Genomic DNA, 18770 nt, shown 5'->3' with positions numbered 1-18770 from the left:
AGTCCATAAAGAGTGTTGTTATCCCCTGGTGGTTGAGTTTATTTTCTTTGGACTAGTTAGTTAAAGCTCCATAGGGTCTTCTCATCTTATTAGTCTAGTCCCGCCTCTTCATGGGAAGGTCAGTTTATCTGATTAGAAGTAAGAGACAGTAAAACCCTCGTGTAGCCATTCATACAAGTCCTTATTTAGGGAACAAATGATTATGCTACCTTTGCACTGTCAGGATACTGCAGCCCTTTAACGATTGTCACTGGGCTGGCAGTGCCTCCAAAACTGGGGATGCTGGAGGTGATGTTTTTGGTCAACAGGTGGGGTTTATGTTTGCCGAGTTCCTTTTACTTATTTTAATCTTTCCTGGAGTGCATTCCTGTGTTGGATTAACAGTATAGTTAATAAATTGTTTACTGTTGGGTTATCTTTATTCACTGTTAATAGAGTATTATCAGATACTGTCTTAAACTTATGCAAGGAGAAGGTGCTTCTTCTTACTACTATTAACATTATTACTTCTATTTTTAATAGATTAGTATTAGGACTAGGAGTTGATTATTTATTATTGGGATTAATGTCATTTTATTGTTGAGCTTTAATGATTTCTTAATTGGTGGCTGCTTTTAGGCCTACTATGGTGTTGTTGGATCTTATTCTCTAGTTAAGGTTGTATCCATTTCTAAAAGGCTGTACCTTTTTTAGACTAACTTTTAAACATACACGTGGGATTTCTTTATTTATTTGGATTTTTTGGTATTTTTAAAGCTGAACAACCAGCTATCACTAGGCTCGTTGGGCATGTCACTTCTACTTACAAATCTTCTCACTATTTTGCCACATAGATAAGTTGGTTCTTGGTAAACTGTTTAGGTTACTTAGCTAAAGTTCATTTTGTTAAGCCTTTGCTAGTTAATTCATTATGCAAAAGGTACAAGGAGTAATCTTTGCTTTTTTGTACTTTTTCTTTCATTGTTCCCTTGCAATACTTTCTTTTTTTTTAATTTTCTTTTATTAATATTTTTTTAATATAAATTTCTCTATAGTGCCATGTTTAAAATTTCTATCTCCTATACTATAGAGTAGTGGGCCAATGTTTTATTTTATCTTATTTTTGTTATTTAATTGGCAATAGAGTTATGGGCTAGGTTTAGTTCCAGATATTCATAATACATGAAATCTTCTAGGTATAAACTAGGTGCTTTGTTTAAGCTATATCTTGGTTTGTCCAAGCACACTTTCCAGTATGCTTACCTTGTTATGACTTGTCTCCTCTCATATAATTGATATGTGTGAATAGGTTTAAATGCATCATATTTATTTGAGGATGGTGATGGGCAGTGTGTGCATGCTTCGTGGCCTAATTCAAATAAGCACTCTATTCTTAGTTTACTACTAAATCCTCCTTTGGTTATTAGTTTCATAATAACTTTCTATATTAGTTACCTACATATTAATGACTGTTATATCTTTTAATGAATTTTTCTCATCGTTATACACCATTCATTTTTTCTGACTTGAAGTCTGTTTTGTTTGACCTGAGTGTGGTTGCTGTGGTTTTGTTTGGCTGTCATTTTCTCAGAGTATCATCTTCAGTCATTTCACATTGAGACTATGTTTTCCCTGAGAGCTCAGATGAGACTCCTGAAGTCAGCATATACTTGGATATTGTTTTTAGATCAATTTAACCACTCTGTGTCTGTTGATTCATGATCAATCCATTTATATTTAGGGTGAATATAGATAGATGAAGATTTAGTGCTGCCCTTTTATCTTTTATTATCTGGTTGCTCCATACTTTCATTTCTTCTTTTTTACTTATGCTTCTCGCTGACATTTTTATTTGGTGGCTTTCTGTGATGTTGTTCTCGGTTTCTTTGTGTGTGTGTGCTTTCATCTCTGTAATTTAGATTTATGTATTACGATTATACTGTGGCATCTAAAGATGTCTCAATATCTCAGTGTTTTTTCCTGCTGATAGCATCTTATTTTCATTTACCCTTAAATGTTTCATTCTTTTTCCCCTGCTCATTTTTGCTTTTGGTGTCTCAGATTATCCCTTTTTATGTTGTGAGTTTGTAACCAAATTGAAGTGGGTATTTTTTGACTTTTTTTTTTCTCTTTTAACTGTTATGCTGTAATAAAATGTTGAAAAAGGTATTCTGATATGGATTTACAATTTTATATTTCTGTCTGTTCATCACTTTACTCAAATGTCCTGTACTTTTGTGTTTTCATTTCAAGTACTAGAGCTCCATTCAATTTTGTCTGAGGCAGATCTAGTGGTGCTGAACACCCTCAACTTTTGTCTGGAAAAACCTTTATTTCTCCTTTATACATAAGGGATAACTTTGCTGAGTAGAATATTCTTGGATGACAGCTTTTATTTGTCAGTATTTTGGGAATGACATTCAATTGCCTAATGGCCTGTAGAATTTCTTCTGAGAAATATGTTGATTGTCTAAATAGGCAATAATTTGTAGGTTGGTATCAATTTTCCCTTGGCTGCCTTTAAAATTCTTCCTTTGTCATTAACTTTTGACAGTTTTAATATGTCTTGGAAATTTTCATTTTACATTGAAATAACTAGATGTTCTCTTAGCTTCATGGATTTTATACCCAGTTCCTTCTCATGATTGGGAACTTCTCAGCTACTAAGTTTTTGAAATACACTTTCTACTTCCTTCTCTTATTCTCCTCCTCCTGGAACACCATTGCCCTAAAGTTATTCTTAAAAGAGATAGCTCTTGTATAATTTCTTCATTTAAAAAAAATATTTTGATCCTCTTTCCTCTTCTATTTGTGGAAGGTCTAGACCTTTGTTTTCCTGCTCAGTAATTCTCTTTTCCATATGGTCTTCTGTGTTTCTAATGCTTTCTAATGTATTCTTCATCTTGTTTATTGAGTTCTTCAGCTCCAGAATCTGTTGTGTCCTTTTGCAGAGATTGAAATTCTTTGAGATTGAGATCAAACTCAATCTCTTTGGTAAAAAACTCCTGTTTGTTAAATTTGTTTCTTAGCTCATAGAACTATTTTTTGTTTGCTTGTTTGTTTTCCTGTGACTTTGCTTAGTTTTTTCATGACAGTTCTTTTGAGTTATCTATCAGTTGTATCACGATGTTTCATAACTTTTAAGTTTGGTTTCTAGGGAACAGTCATTTTCCTTTCATGATGCTGTGTTGCTGTGGTTCATCATGGTGCTTGATAAGTTGTTACTCTGTTGGCACATTAGAAATCTCAAACATCTTTCTACCTGATTCTAAAGATTCGACAGATTAGAAATCAGAGTGCTATCTTCTGTTTCTCCAGTAGGAGGTGTGATAATTCTTGCTTTATCTTATCTGAGCTTCCTCTGATTGTATCTGAGAGATAGCACTTTACAGCTTCTACTACTTCCATTAGAGGTGCAACCTATGCCTCCAGGGTCATTGATGCTTCACTGCTGCCACTCTTGTTGATTCATTACCTGAGGCACTGAGATGGTGGGCTCGTCTGTCACACACAGGATCTCCTGAGATGCACACTTTGCCACCATGAGGAGAGGTGGAGAATTTGTGGGGTTAGCTGAGGTCACGTGAGTACCCCTGCTGTATCGCCTGCAATGTAGGAGATCCAGGTTCAGTTCCTGAGTCAGGCAGATCCCCTGGAGAAGGGAATGGCAACCCACTCCAGTACTCTTGCCTGGAGAATCCCATGAACAGAGGCGACTGATGGGCTGCAGTCCATGGGGTTGCAAAGAGTAGGACATGACTGAGTGACTAACACTTTCACTTGTATTTAAATTATTTCATAAATAATGTTCTATATCAACATATAAACAAACATATCATGATGAAATACTTATTTATATTTTTATTTTCTGTTTTGTATATTTAATACTTTACTAAATGTCTTTTGAGAATGAATTTTCAGGCCATTTTTATTTTCCAACATATATGTACATATAGTTTTGAGACTGTGTGTGAGTGCTTAGTTGCTCAGCTATGTCTGATTCTTTGGAACCCGATTGGCAGGACTATAGTCCACCAGGCTCCTCTGTCCATGGGGATTCTCCAGGCAAGAATACTGGAAGTGGTTTGCCAGCACAGGGATCGAACCCAGCTCTTCCACATTGCAGGAAGGTTCTTTGCCATCTGAGCCACTGATTAATTTTCTTGAACAGTTCTTAAGCAGTGTTTGGTCACAGCTTTTCAGCAGGTTGAAAGTAACTTAAAAATTAGATAAATCACACAAATTTGACCTTACTTTGAATCAGCTAATTCAACCACATAAACGTATGTAATTTCCATTAAATAAACTATCTCCCTTAAGTATCTCTAGCTTGTTTTTTCCTTAGAGTACAATTGCTTTATAACAAATACTTTTAACTTAGGAAAATAATATGCAAAGCCATTCAACCTTTAAAAATGTTTGATATATAGTCAGAGACAAAAATGTAGCCTATTTGTTTTAATCAGTGGTTTTATGTTTTAATTAATACATGCATTTATAGTGTATGGGATGCCATTAATGAGAAAGCATTTTAAGCAATTTACTGTATTGAAATATCTAATAAACTATAAAATAGAAATTTATAACAAAATAAAACATGGATCTTGTTTAGAAATAAATTAATAATTTTATAAGGGCCAAAGTATGTTAAAATTAATTTAAAATTAAATTTTTGCCTATTTTATTTAAGTAACCACAGGAAAATGACTGACTCAGAATTTTTTTCATTTCACTGAAAAAAATAAAACAGGAGCCAGATAATCTAGAAAGACAATTTGACACTGTCAAATTTAGTAAACATTTTCATTTATAATTTTGTTCCTGTATAGGAATCAGTGAGAAACAATAGAAAATTTCTGCTGCTCTGATATCATCCCAGGGGAAATATTCCAATTATGATGACTGTTCATAATCAATGTTGATGAATATATAAGCCATTTCAACCAAATAATTTTTAATATAAATTTATTTATTTAATTGGAGGTTAATTACTTTACAATATTATATTGGTTTTGCCACACATAAACATGAATCTGCCACAGGTATACACGTGTTCCCCATCCTGAACCCTCCTCCCTCCCCATACCATCCCTCTGGGTCGTCTCAAGTGCACCAGCCCCAAACATCCAGTATCAAATAGTTTGAAAATTCAAGAACAGTCAATATTCAAAGTCATATTGCAGCAAGAAATATGAAATGCCCTTTGGGGAGTATCACTTGAGGAAAGGGACAAGGAATGGTTATCTTCTTACTTACATATTCTTCTGACCACAGGAGTGTATACTTTATTCAAAGATCACTCCCCTGGCTCATAAATAATGGAAGTAAGCTACCTCAGAAGGGATAAAGATCATGAGCAGATTATTGAGTCTCAGTATTCCATTATTTTAAATATATCTGAAGTCAGTTAAATAAATTTGTGTGAAAATCCAAGTGAAAAAAATTAGAAAGAATTAATAATTATTTGTTTTAAAAAATAATTTTGGATTTTCAAAAACAACCAGAATTTTAAAAAAATGCTTTAGTATATAGTACAATAAAATTTTATACTATTTATTAGCTTGCTGCTTTAAAAAAAAAAGTCAAGTTAATATCAGCTTGTTTTCTAAGTTTTAAATGAAGTGAAAAGGTAAGATTATAAATATAAATTAAATATGTGGATATACATATAAATATATAACAAACATACAAAACTCAAGGTGATAAATGATTAATTATCTAATTTAAAATTAACAATTTAGAGTTATTGTGAAAAGAAAGAATGCAATCAAGATTCTCAGATGAAAATGTAGAGTATAAATACAGATCCCCATGTAAGGCAATTGCCCTTATCCCCTATCAAATATATATAGAATATTCATGTGCTTCTGAGATTTTCCTATTAAAATCATGTGATGAATTAGCAAAGATAGCATTAAAAATGTATCAAGGTTTTTGAACAGCTGAGAAATAAATAAAACTAAGTAAAACATGCTTAAGTAATTCTGTTCTAACTCACTGAGGAAAAATAACAGAGGAAATTAAATATAAAATTTATTGATACAGTAGATTTGATGAACATGAGTTAGAAAGAGATTTTGATTTGCTGAGTTGTCTCCCTCTAAAAATAAAAACAATTGTCTCGCCCTGTATGTGAGACAGCAAGAGACACAGATGTATAGAACAGGCTTTTGGACTCGGTGGAAGAGGGAAAGGGTGGGATGGTTTGGGAGAATGACATTGAAACATGTATAATATCATATATGAAACAAATCGCCAGTCCAGGTTCAATGCATGATACTGGATGCTTGGGGCTGGTGCACTGGGATGATGCAGAGGGATGGTACGGGGAGGGAGGGGGTTTCAGGATGGGGAACACGTGTATACCTGTGGCAGATTCATGTTGATGTATGGCAAAACCAATACAATATAGTAAAGTAATTAACCTCCAATTAAAATAAATAAATCATTATTATTATTATTTTTTTACTTTATATTAAAAAAAACATTAAAAAAATTGTTACTGGTATTAACTAGCTCTTAGGTTTTAGAAATACTTTACTTCTTTCAACAATGAGTCAAATATATTAGATATGTTGAGGACAAACAATATTAGAATTGGCACCTATATATAAATGGTTCTTATTCTAAGAAGAAATACAGAATTATGCCACAAATGAGAACCAAGAGCTACACATATTTGAAAAGATAAGCATGAGATCTCCATCTAGCCTCTTTCCTCTCACTGTACTCCTATATGCCCCAATCTATTCTTCAGAATGACATTTTAAAAAGTTGATAACCTCATATGATCATCGAACTTCCCCAGTGGTTCAGTGGGAAGAATCTGCCTGCAATGCAGGAGACACAGGAGACACATGGTCCATTCCTGGGTTGAGAATATCTCCTGGAGGAGGAAATGACAGCTTACTCCAGTATTCTTGCCTGTAAAATTCCCTACAGTTCAAAAGGTCACAAAGAGGAGGACGCAACTGAGCAACTAAGCAGGAGCACACCTCATATGATACCCTTTGCAATTCATTCCCTAATTATTAATATCTCTCTCGTTTCTCCAAATTCACCTGCAATGCAGGAGACCCAGGTTCAATCCCTGTGTTGGGATGATCCCCTGGAGAAGGGAATGGATGCCCATTCCAGTGTTCTTGCCTGAAGAATTCCATGGACAGAGAAGCCTGACAGGCTACAGTCCATGGGGTAGCAAAGAGTTAGACATGACTAAGCAAGCAACACTTTCACTTTTCATTGATGTCTCATTGGCTTGGAATCAATTCAATAGTGCTTTCTCTTTCTGACAACCTCATCAGATTAGCCCTCACTTAAGTCTCCCTCCTTACCTAGTACTCCTCTTCCCCCTTGCCTTCTAGACACACTGGTTTTGTTGTTGTTTGCTTTAGATTTGGCTGTTTCCAGATACATTGGGTATACTTTAGACCCCTTGGAATTTTCATTCCCTCTGTTGGAACCTCTATTCTGCAGATTTTCCCATGGTTGCCTCACACTAAGCATTCAGGTGTCAACTCTGATGGCACTGCACAGAAAAAATTTATATAGAACTTCCTCTCCCAAAGGATCTTTTTCTCTAAAGTAGAGTGAAAATTGCTCAGTCATATCTGACTCTTTGTGACTCCCATGGACTGTAGCCTGCCATGCTCCTCTTTCCATGGAGTTCTCCAGGCAAAGATACTGGAGTGAATAGTCTTTCCTCTCTCCAGGGGATGTTCATAACCCAGGAATCAAGCTGGGGTCTCCTACATTGCAGGCAGATTCTTTACCAACTGAGCTACCAGGGAAGCCCCACTTTTCTCTAAAAGTACTGTACTTTATTATTACTTTCTTTGTAGCACTTATTACTATATGAAGTTATATTTGTATACATTTATTCATTTTTTTAGAATGGATAGCTTAGAATAAGATAGTTTAGACCCAATATACTTGATTCACTGCCTTATACCTATTAGAACGATTTGTGGTATGTATAATAAGAGTTTAGTAAAATAAAGGAAGGAGAGTGATGAGTGAATGTTAAGTGGGTGAAATTTAAGTGAATGAATTGAAGACAAATAAGAACCAATATTAAGCATGAGCTAAGAATTGGAGGATGAGTAAAATTTAGCCAAAAACACAGTCCTTACTAGTTAATATCAATAATGTATAAATATTACTTTGTTAAATGTCACAAGTGCTGATACCAACATAATATTAACAATAGTGGAAACGAGGTACAGTGCATATGGGAATTCTCTGTACCATTTTTGTCAATATTTCTGTATATTTACATTGTTTTTTTTTTAAATAAAGTCTATTTAAAAAAGTGTCATAAAACACAAAACACTCATGCAAACAGGTGTCATGACAAAAGGTCAGATGATCTTTAACATAAAGCTATTTTTGTTTTGTTTTGTTTTGTTTCTCTAAAGAAATAGGGAATCCGTCTGCTTTCGGTTCCCAAAAAGTTGATACCGAGATAAGGGTTCATGTGATAGAGAATAAGAATTATTCCTAGGAGAGCTGGTGGAGAGGTGAGAAGTAGGACTAGGAGAGAGAGAATGAATAAGGCAGGAAGTGGGGAGGGTGCTCCCAAGAAAAGTCTGGGGAAGAATCACTGGCTGGATCTCACCAGGGAGATCTGGAGACAGTGTGAATCATCTTTCAGAATGTCTTTAGGAAAAGCAAGAGAGCAAGAGCATTTACACACCCTAATTATTCATTAAACCTGCTCAAGGTAACATGGGTGCTCTCACTTTCCGTAAATGCTCAGCTAAGGTGAAACAGAGAAATTCTGGCAGCCTGAAGGCTACCTTAGGACAAAGATCTAGTGCTGGCTGGTGGAAGTACACACGTCCTGTCAGCCAGATGTGGTAAAGGGTATAAGGTAACAATGATGCTGAGTCAGATCTTGAACTACCTACTGATAACAACAAGGATTATTTCAGAAGGAAGACTACTAATGATAGTGATCTATAGGTGCATTTGGTTTTGTTGTCTGAATTTCCTTCGGTCCACTCTAGTGGCACATTTTTCTTCTATATTAAGAGTACATCAGATTACTCTGTTTATTTCTGGAGTTTCTGATTCAGTGAGTGGGGCTTTGTTTTTTATTGTTCAGTAGCTCAATCATGTCCGATTCTTTCTGATGTTGTGGACTGCAGCATGCCAAGCTTCTCTGTCTTTCACCACATGCCAGGAGCTTACTCAAACTCATGCCCATTGACTCAGTGATGCCATCCCACCATCTTATCCTCTGTCGCTTCCTTCTCCTCCTCCCTTCAATCTTTCCCAGCATCAGGGTCTTTTCTAATGAGTCAGCTCTCCTCATGAGGTGGCCAAAGTACTGGAGCTTCAGTATCAGCATCAGTTCTTACAATGAATAGGCAGCGTTGATATCCTTCAACTGGTTTAATCTGCTTGCAGTCCAAAGGGACTCTCAAGAGCCTTCTGCATGGAATGGGACTAGAATTTGTATTTATAGCAAATTTTCAGATGATGCCTATATTGCTAATCTGGGGAATTATTGTTCTTCTGTTATGAATTACCAAAATATTAATGAGTATTTTTAAAGCTATGAATGTGTTTTCTTTGTGTATGGATTTCAGTAATTATGAAGTCTATGTCTTATCATATTTGAAAACTTCTCATTTGTTTTAATGGTTGGAATTTATTTTACAATTGTGTAATGCACCCTATTAATAAAAATGATTGCATAGTTTACTGTCGGTTTTATTTTCACAGATACTGTCAGTATTTAATAAACATAAGCAATTGCAAATGCAGTAGCTAAATGTGTATTGAAATAAATCATATGTCCTACAGAACAAAGCTACTGACACTTGAGTTATAATTGGTTAAATTGTACCCATACAACACAATATAAATTCAGTCAGAGAATATCACTAAAAGATGAAAGCTAAACCACTTAATATATATTCCTCAGTGATATTAAAGCATCTCTATAGCAGATGAATCTTTGATTGCTTTAGTAGATAATGCATTTTCTGTAAATTCTTAAATTGTGAAAATTAGTGGATTAATGTAGTATTTTATTTTCACTCGAAATATTACTGGGATGACCCAGAGAGATGATATGGGGAGGTTGATGGGAGGGGGGTTCAGGATTGAGAACTCATGTACACATGTGGCAGATTCATGTCAATGTATGGCAAAACCAAGACAGTATTGTAAAGTAAAATAAACAAATAAAAAATAAAGAGTAAAAATAAAATAAAATAAAAATAAAAAAGAAAAAAAGAAATATCATGTAAAGTTTCATTTCAGGTCAAAAATAAATTAACTCAGTAAACTACTTTGTGTATTAGAAAAATGTATTCATAAATCAAAATGCCTAAAAATAATTTTCTTCTTCACATATTGTAGGCTTCAAAGAGGAGACTCAAATTTCCTTACACAAAATATGAAAAATTCTAGTTTCTTTCAAATGAAAGCTAACTGTGGTGAAATCGTCCATACATACCTATGTAACAAAGTTGCCATTGAGCTAAGTCTTATAGATTGCCTTCCATGAATATAGGATTCTTATTGGTATTTGGTATAAGTATTAGAATTCTATACTTCTCATAAGAATGTGTTTGAAAACGGTGTTCTCATATATATATTTTTAATTTATCTGTCTCTTTGTGACATTTCAATCTTCAGCCAAAGTTCTGACTATGTGATGTTCACTTGTTTTGATGGAAGGCATTAGTTTTTGTTTGTTTGTTTGTTTGTTTTTACTTTATTTTGCTTTACAATACTGTATTGGTTTTGCCATACATTGACATGAATCAGCCACGGGTGTACATGAGTTCCCAATTTTGAATCCCCCTCTCACCACCTACTCCATATCATCTCTCTGTATCAACCCCGTGCACCAGCCCCAAGCATCCTGTATCCTGTATCGGAACCTAGACTGGAGATTCGTTTCTTACATGATAGTATACATGTTTCAATGCCATTCTCCCAAATCATCCCACTCTCTCCCTCTCCCACAGAGTCCAAAAGTCCATTCTATATATCTGTGTCTCTTTTGCTGTCTCGCATACAGGGTTATCATTTCCATCTTTCTAAATTCCATATATATGTGTTAGTATACTATATTGGTGTTTTTCTTTCTGGCTTACTTCACTCTGTATAATAGGCTCCAGTTTCATCCACCTCATTAGAACTGATTCAAATATATTCTTTTTAATGGCTGAGTAATACTCCATTCTGTATATGTATCACAGCTTTCTTATCCATTCATCTACTGATGGACATCTAGGTTGTTTCCATGTCCTGGTTATTATAAACAGTGCTTCGATGAACATTTTGTCTTTGCCAGAAGAAATTTAATATAGACACTTGTTCAATCATTCAAGAATGTTTAATAAACATCAATAATATATTATTAACTGTAATATATACCACATTAATATGTATTAGGATTGTTGTATGGTTGTATTTTTAACAATAATTCCTAGTTCATAATGCAAGTTTGAGTCCCTCTTCATTTGCAGTATTGCCATTAAATACTCATTTATTCTTAGGGGTCACTGCCAGTCATTCAATATTCTTCATAGGCAAAAAGAAATAAAATTTAAGCAAAGTACCATGAACTACAAGGATATTAGAAAGTATAATTAAGATCAGAAACTTAGTCACCCTGTAAAAATCAACTATTTAAAATATTCATTATCTACATGTCAATCCTCACAATCTCTTTAGCATTTAAAACAGCTGAAGCTATGAAAAAATTAAAACAGAGATCTCGGATATTCAGCTCCACTGCACTGGAAATAAAAGGGTGAGTCTCAGGCACAGAAGCACATCTTGTTAAGAGTATCAGCTCACTTTCTCAGGTGCACTCCTGACCCTGGCCCAGCATGAAGGCTGAGGGACTGAAGTGGTTATCAGTCAGCAAAGCATCTTGAGGAAACTGAAAACTCACTTAGGTGCCTGCAGTTGGCAGAGCTTTCTGGACTGGCTTATGACCAGCAGAGTGGCTTGTTGAGGGCTCACTTCCCCTACTCTAAGGAGTTTCCAATCACTGGATACTCTTTGTTTCCTGAAAGATGGGAACTACCTGTAACACAAAAATATATGCTTAGATATTTTCATACTAAATGAAGTAAGCCAGACGGAAAAATACAGATATCACAGGAAAATGTGTATATATGGAGTCTAAAAATACTTATACAAATGAACTTATTTGCAAAACAAAAATGACTCACAGATAGAAAACAAACTTATGGTTACCAAAGGGGAATGAGCGAAGAGATAAATTAGAAATTTGGGATTAATAGATATGCAGTTCTATACATGTTATAGGTAACCTACAAGAACATACTGTACAGCACAGGGAACTCTACTCAATATTTTATAACCTATTTGGGAAAAGAATCTGAAAAATAGATATATGTATGTATAACAGAATCGGTTTGCTGTACACCTGAAAGTAACACATATTTTAAATCAATTATACTAGAAAGAAATATTAAAAATTAAATATTTTTTAAAAAAGAAATATATACATTGGGAATTCTGTCTAGAGGTTTATGAAGAAAATCACTCCCATTCCTCTTTGGCAAACACTTCTGAACACCTTGAATTTTCAGGAATATTCCACGATATTTTCCATCTCAAAACTTTAAATTTAAAATGTCATTTAAAAAAAAATAAAATAAAATGTCATTTTATTGCAATAACCAATGAAAATATATTTTCTGTATCCCATGTACTCATTCATTTTGAATCTCTTCTTTATACTTATTGTCAATTTAAACCCTCTAAGCTTTTTCAGATTACTCCTCTGTTGCTTATCCTTCCTGTTCCTATTTTCAATATATGTACCAAGATCAACATTGTTGTCTTGGACATCTAGGTTGTTCTCCAAGCCCAGTCCAGCAACTGCTAACCAGCTGCAAACAGCTCGCCGTGAGCATTATTGACATAGTGCAAATTCCATCTAGGAAAGACATGAGGATAGGCCATAAAGCTACTCCAGAGATGGAGCTGTGTGAATGTGGGCTAAATAGGAAAACAAAAGGACAAAATGAAACAGCATATAGAGGGAAATATCAGTGCAAGTTGGATCTGCCCACATTGCATGGTTTTAATGATATTTCACATTTAAAGTAATCTTTCTGGAATTACCTTAAAAACAAAGTAGGTACATATTGGAAATTACCCAGAAGGCTTTCTAAGGAAGAATAAGACTCAAGCTGTTTCACTCATGGATAATTATTACTAATGGTTTCTTTAGATTCCTTCAGAAATATTATATGGATAGAATCTTTATTCTTAAAGCAAAAATAATATTATGACCACATATTATCAAATAATATTTTTCATACCTAAATAATATTTAAAAACATAAAAATGTATGCTAATATATGAGCACATATAGATATATTTTGTCTTGTTCAATGGTTACCATACCTTCCACTGGGACTTCCCTAGTAGATCAAATGTCTGGCAACAATGCAGGAGACCTGGGTTCAATCACTGGGTTGGGAAGATCCCCTTTTGAAGGAAATAGCAACCCACTATTCTTGCCTGGGAAATCCCGTGAATAGAGAAGCCTGGTGGGCTACAAGTACATGGGGTCCCAAAGAGTCAGACACAACTTAGTAATTAAATAACATATTATATAATACCTCCCACTACAATGATTCTTAATTGTTTACCTAGTTTCATATTAACAACATTAAAGTGTTTCTAGATTTTTCTCCTTGAGTAGGATGCAATTTCTTCTTTGAAGTTCCTTGCATTGAACATTTCCACAGAATAAACTCCTAGACGTTAATTTTCTGGGGCTCTTCATTTTGTGCTTGTAAGGATCTTTATACTCACCCATCCCACTTATATTTCCTCTCAGTCGCTTCCTTGACACTGAAGTTTCAGCTTGATACCATCCCCTCAGGCCTTCATGGACAAAACAGTAAGTTTCTTTCTTCTCATTGTTTTATGTTCATCCTTGCCAGTACACCAAGTGATTTAACTTCTAAATACACATGTCATTGTTGGCTGACTGTCTTCTGTATTCTCTGCGTATAGAGTACAAGTGCGATGGGAACAGAAAACCTTCCTAATTGGTTCACAATTGTGTCCTGGGCAGTCAACAAATAGTTGTTCAATAAATAAACTGACTACTATTGGTGTCTTAATGACATACCATAACACTGTGTTTGCTAATAAAGTATAATAAATAGGGCTAAACGTAGGAAATGGTTTTGAGTCTGTGTCTTTAGGTTTCATACATTCACTCACTATCTAGGTGAACTCATGTAGTTTAATGATTTTCTATATGATTTATACACAAATGACTCCTAAATGTATATTTCCAGTCAAAATACAAACTCCAATGTCATATAACATACTCTATGAAATTAGTCCATCTGGGCACTGAGTAGGTGTTTCAAAATTCACATGACTAAAAGCAAATTTCTACTTGTACCCCCATCTATTCCTTTCATGAATATGTCTAGTAAATGACTTCATTATTTCTGTTTCTCCACATAAAATCACAGATGTTCTTGTTCCTTGTTTATATCAGAAAATCTTTCCTGTATTCCTTCCAGGATTCATGAAGAGTTCCTTCTGGAATCTATGTCACAACTTCTTAACACGTTCATTACTAACATTCCTGTGGAAATTACATCTTTCACTTGGGCTATTTTTAATAAATTAAAACAATCTAATAAAGCATCCTGACTGATCTCCCTGCTATACCCTTGTTCCTCTACAGTCTGTTCTCAGACCAGCAGCCAGCATAGCACTTTTAAATACAAGTTAAGTCACATCACTTTTCAAATAGAAATCAAGATGAACATTTACCAGCAAAACTCATGTTAATGGAAACTATCCTATAAGAAGGTCATGCCACCTCTCAGTGTGCCTCCTCAAACCACCTCTCAGTGTGCCTCCTCAAAGTCACAGCTTCAGTTTGATCGTGAGGAAACATCAGAAAAATCTCAACTGAGTGACGTGTTGCAAATCACCAGACTAGTATTTTTCAAACACATAAAGGTCATGAAACAAAGTGAAGAATGGACAAATTATCACAGAAGATTTATCGAACAAATGCAGCATGGTGCACAGGAGAACTCTGAATAAAGTCTGTAGTTTAACTGATGGCACTGTACCAACAATATTTCTTTTTTAAAAAACTTTGACACAAGTACCATGGTTATTTAAGATTTTAACATTTTAGGAAAGTGGAAAAAGATGTAAGGAAACACTCAATTCTACCTTTAAAACTCTGCTGTATATCTAAATTTATTTTATTTTATTTATTTATTTATTTACTTTACAATATTATATTGGTTTTCCCATACATCAACATGAATCCACCACAGGTATACACGTGTTCCCCATCCTGAAACCACCCCCCCCCTTAAAAATCATTTGGGAATCTCCCATGTCACTTATTTAATTTAATTTATTTATTTATTTATTTAATTTATTTAATTTATTTTTTAATTTTACTTTAAAATTCTGTATTGGTTTTGCCATACATTGACATGAATCCACCATGGTTGTACATGCGCTCCCTCCCATGTCACTTATTTTAAAAAGACTCAAGAGAGAACAAGATGGTCAAGGAGTAGGTGGATGTGGAGTATATCTCTCTCCATGGATATATCAGGAATACACCTTCAGACACAGAATTTAATGCAGAACACCAGCTGAGAGTGGACAGGAGTACCTGACCAGTGGAATAGAATATAAATAACCATGCAAAATTCGGTAGGATGAAGGAACTAGGCGGAAAAAATGCAAGTGTTAGGAGGACTGGACCTGCCCTTGGCTAGTGGGGGTTCCAGTCCCCACATTGGGGTAATTGTCTGAGTCAGAGGAGAAATACTTAAGGCTGAGTGAAACAGCTGATCTGTGGCAGCCTAAATGGAATGAGAATCAGACAGTCCTTGTTGCAGCCATATACATCCTGTATAGGAATGCAGGTCCCCTGGAAGGCATAGGGGCTGGGAGCTGGATTTTAGGGATTGTGGAGCAATAACAGGGAGAGGGCTGCTGTTTACTGTGGAGAGACAGATTCAGGGATGTGAGGGACGAGATTGTGGTGGGAAATGCCTGTGGAGGAAAGTGGGGCAGCCATGGATCCAAGGCAATACTGCCGAGTCATGTGTAGGGGGTGGAGCCATCACCATAGCCTCTCTCTCCCCACATGCCAGCACTGGCAGCTGAACAATAGAGAGGCTAGCCCATCAAACAACTGACACCCTAAACTACAGAGTAGGACCCACCCCCAGGGTGCCCCTTTAAGTCCCTGATGTGCAGATCTACAGAGTAGGACCCTAGCCAGGGGGGCCCCTCTATGTGCCTGATGTGCTGAACACAGAAAATAATTCCAGGCAAAGGAGCCCTTTAAATGCCTGAACAGGCAGACCTATGGAGAAAGACTGGCCAAAGAGGCCTTCTGATAGCCAGCTACAAGACTTTGATAGGGCCATAACTACTATGGTGGAAGCAGTCCATGTCCCTGAATGTTTGGGGTCATCAGAGTCCCTGCAAGCAGAGCATCTGCATGACCTTCATTCTCAACTCTTACTGGGGTAGAGCTGCCACAGGCAAAAAGTCTTACACCTGTGAGCACAGGGTCACATCGGTAGTATCTGACTATTTGTGCCCCTGTAGACTGTGGCCTGCCAGGCTTGTCTGTCAGAGAGGGGTTCTCTAGGCAAGAATACTGGAGTGTATGTGCCCCTACACGTTGCCATACCCTACTAGAGCACTATATTCCCTGCTACCCTAGCCACCAACTCCCCTGAATACCAGGTCGGCCAGAACCTCTGCAACTCATATAGTTGCACCACCTCCACACCTGGACCTCACAGGGCAGACCCAATTCCTCTAGGGCAGCCTCTGGAGCAAACCCCAGTGAATGACCCACAAGCAGAGGTGAAAATAAAGCCACAATTTGAAACCCAGGGGCAGTGTGGCTAAGAAGACCCAAAACCTTCCCACAGCTGTACAAGCTGCAGATTAAATCCACACGATCAACTAGGCAGATTCTATGTCTACGGAATATATAAAAGGTCACTGAGAGATCCCACCAAAGAAAACACACTAGTTCGGATAGCTGTAGACATTGGAGGCAAGAACATACAAGAGTAGGACCAGATTAGACTTTGAGCTGCCCCCACAGCAGGACCAGAGATCAGCAAAGTGTTGGAGGGCATCCTAGTGAGGTGAGATAGACTGTGACTCCCAGCGAGGCAAAGGACTCTGACAGCAGTGACTCAAGAAAAGCATGTTATTCTTATGTTTTGACTTGTTCTGTAGATTCTTTTGGATTTTTTCTTTCCCCTCCCCTCACCCCATTGTAGTTGTTGATTTAGTTGGCACTATGAAATCTAATTAAGCTTTTGAGGTTTATTTTTTTTTCTCAGTCTTTTTTTTTTTTTTTTTTTAATGGTTACTATAAACCTCTGCCTTTACGTTGGACTTTTTCATTTCTGTGGTGCTTTCCTTTTTTCTTTTTGTTTTTTCTTTTTTAATTTTAAATTTTTTAAACCTATTATTTTTGTCTACATTTATTCCTTTGTTTACTCTTCCTACTGTTCTTTTCCCCTTGCATTTAATATTTAATGTATATAAACCTTGTTCATCTATCTTTATTTAACTTTATATATATATTCTTTCTTTTCTTTCTTCTTAAATATTTGTTAACATTATTTTCATTGCTTTGTTCCCCAGTTGGTACCTTGCTTTAGTTTTGTTTTTCAGTTTGTGCTTTAGTTAGTTTCATTCTAGCAGACATAATTTTTGGTTTCCTTTGTTCACTGGGTCAATCTTTATTTTTATTAGACTGCTTTGATTTTGCTTATGGGTGTATATGTATATGTCATATGTATATTCAGTCAAATTATTTTATTTTTGTTATAAATTTCTGTCTATATGTTTGGCTCTTGTAGTTCTGTAGAGTTTTCTTTCTTTTTCTTTTTCTTCCCTTTTTTCTCTGTTTTATAATTAAAACTTTTTTAACCTATTATATATTTTTTTTTGAATTTGTTCCTTTGTTTGCCTTTCCTACTGTTCTTTCCCCCTTGCAGTTAAACTTCAATATATATAAATCTTCTTCATCTACCTCAATTTAACTTTGCATATTTATTCTTTCTTTCCTTTCATCTTAATTTAACTTTGCATATTTATTCTTTCTTTCCTTTCATCTCATCTTTCCCTTCATTTCAATGTATTTGTTAGTTTTGTTTTCATTGCTGTACTCCCCACTTGACACTTTGATTTAGTTTTGTTTTCTAGTTTGTGTATTAGTTGCTTTTGTTCTTAAATGGGAAATATAATTTTTCATTTCCTTTGCTCACCAGATCAATCTACTGTACTTTATTTTTGTTGCACTGTTTTGACGTTGCTCATGGGTGTATATGTATATGTGTATATTCCATCATTTTAATTATTATTTACCTGATTTTGTAACTGCCATTACTCTGGGGTTCATCTTTGGTTTCTCCTTCATTTATAATAGATATTTGTTTTAGTTTCACTCAATGCCATAAAATAACACTTGTGGAATTTTCATTCCTTACCAGAGAACAAGCCCTGAGTCTTTGGTGTGGGAGCACTGACTCCAGGATCCTAGACTACCAGAGCACTAACCCTAGAGAGTATCAAATAGTAAGAACTCACACAAAGGAAACCATCTGAATACAAGACCTGGCATCACCCCACCACCAGTAGCACCCTGTGCAGGACACCTCATCTAAACAACAAACAAAACAAAAATACTAACCTTTCAGCAGATAGGATTACCACCTGAATCAGCCTTGCTTATCAGAGGG

The 18770-nt window shown here is 35.6% G+C and overlaps 1 long non-coding RNA gene across 1 annotated transcript; it reads right to left on the bottom strand.

Moving 5' to 3' along the window:
- Positions 1-579: 579 nt before the first annotated feature.
- Positions 580-17536, bottom strand: LOC120878686. The gene is made up of 2 exons (XR_005724611.1): positions 17489-17536; positions 580-948 (listed from the first exon to the last, which is right to left on the bottom strand). It is a non-coding gene; the product is annotated as an uncharacterized LOC120878686 (long non-coding RNA).
- Positions 17537-18770: the final 1234 nt, after the last annotated feature.

Source organism: Oryx dammah, unplaced genomic scaffold (assembly GCF_014754425.2).
Source record: "Oryx dammah isolate SB20612 unplaced genomic scaffold, SCBI_Odam_1.1 HiC_scaffold_19, whole genome shotgun sequence".
Taxonomy (NCBI): domain Eukaryota; kingdom Metazoa; phylum Chordata; class Mammalia; order Artiodactyla; family Bovidae; genus Oryx; species Oryx dammah.
The sequence above is the reverse complement of the archived record's forward strand: the minus strand, read 5'-3'. Positions and strand labels throughout refer to the sequence as shown.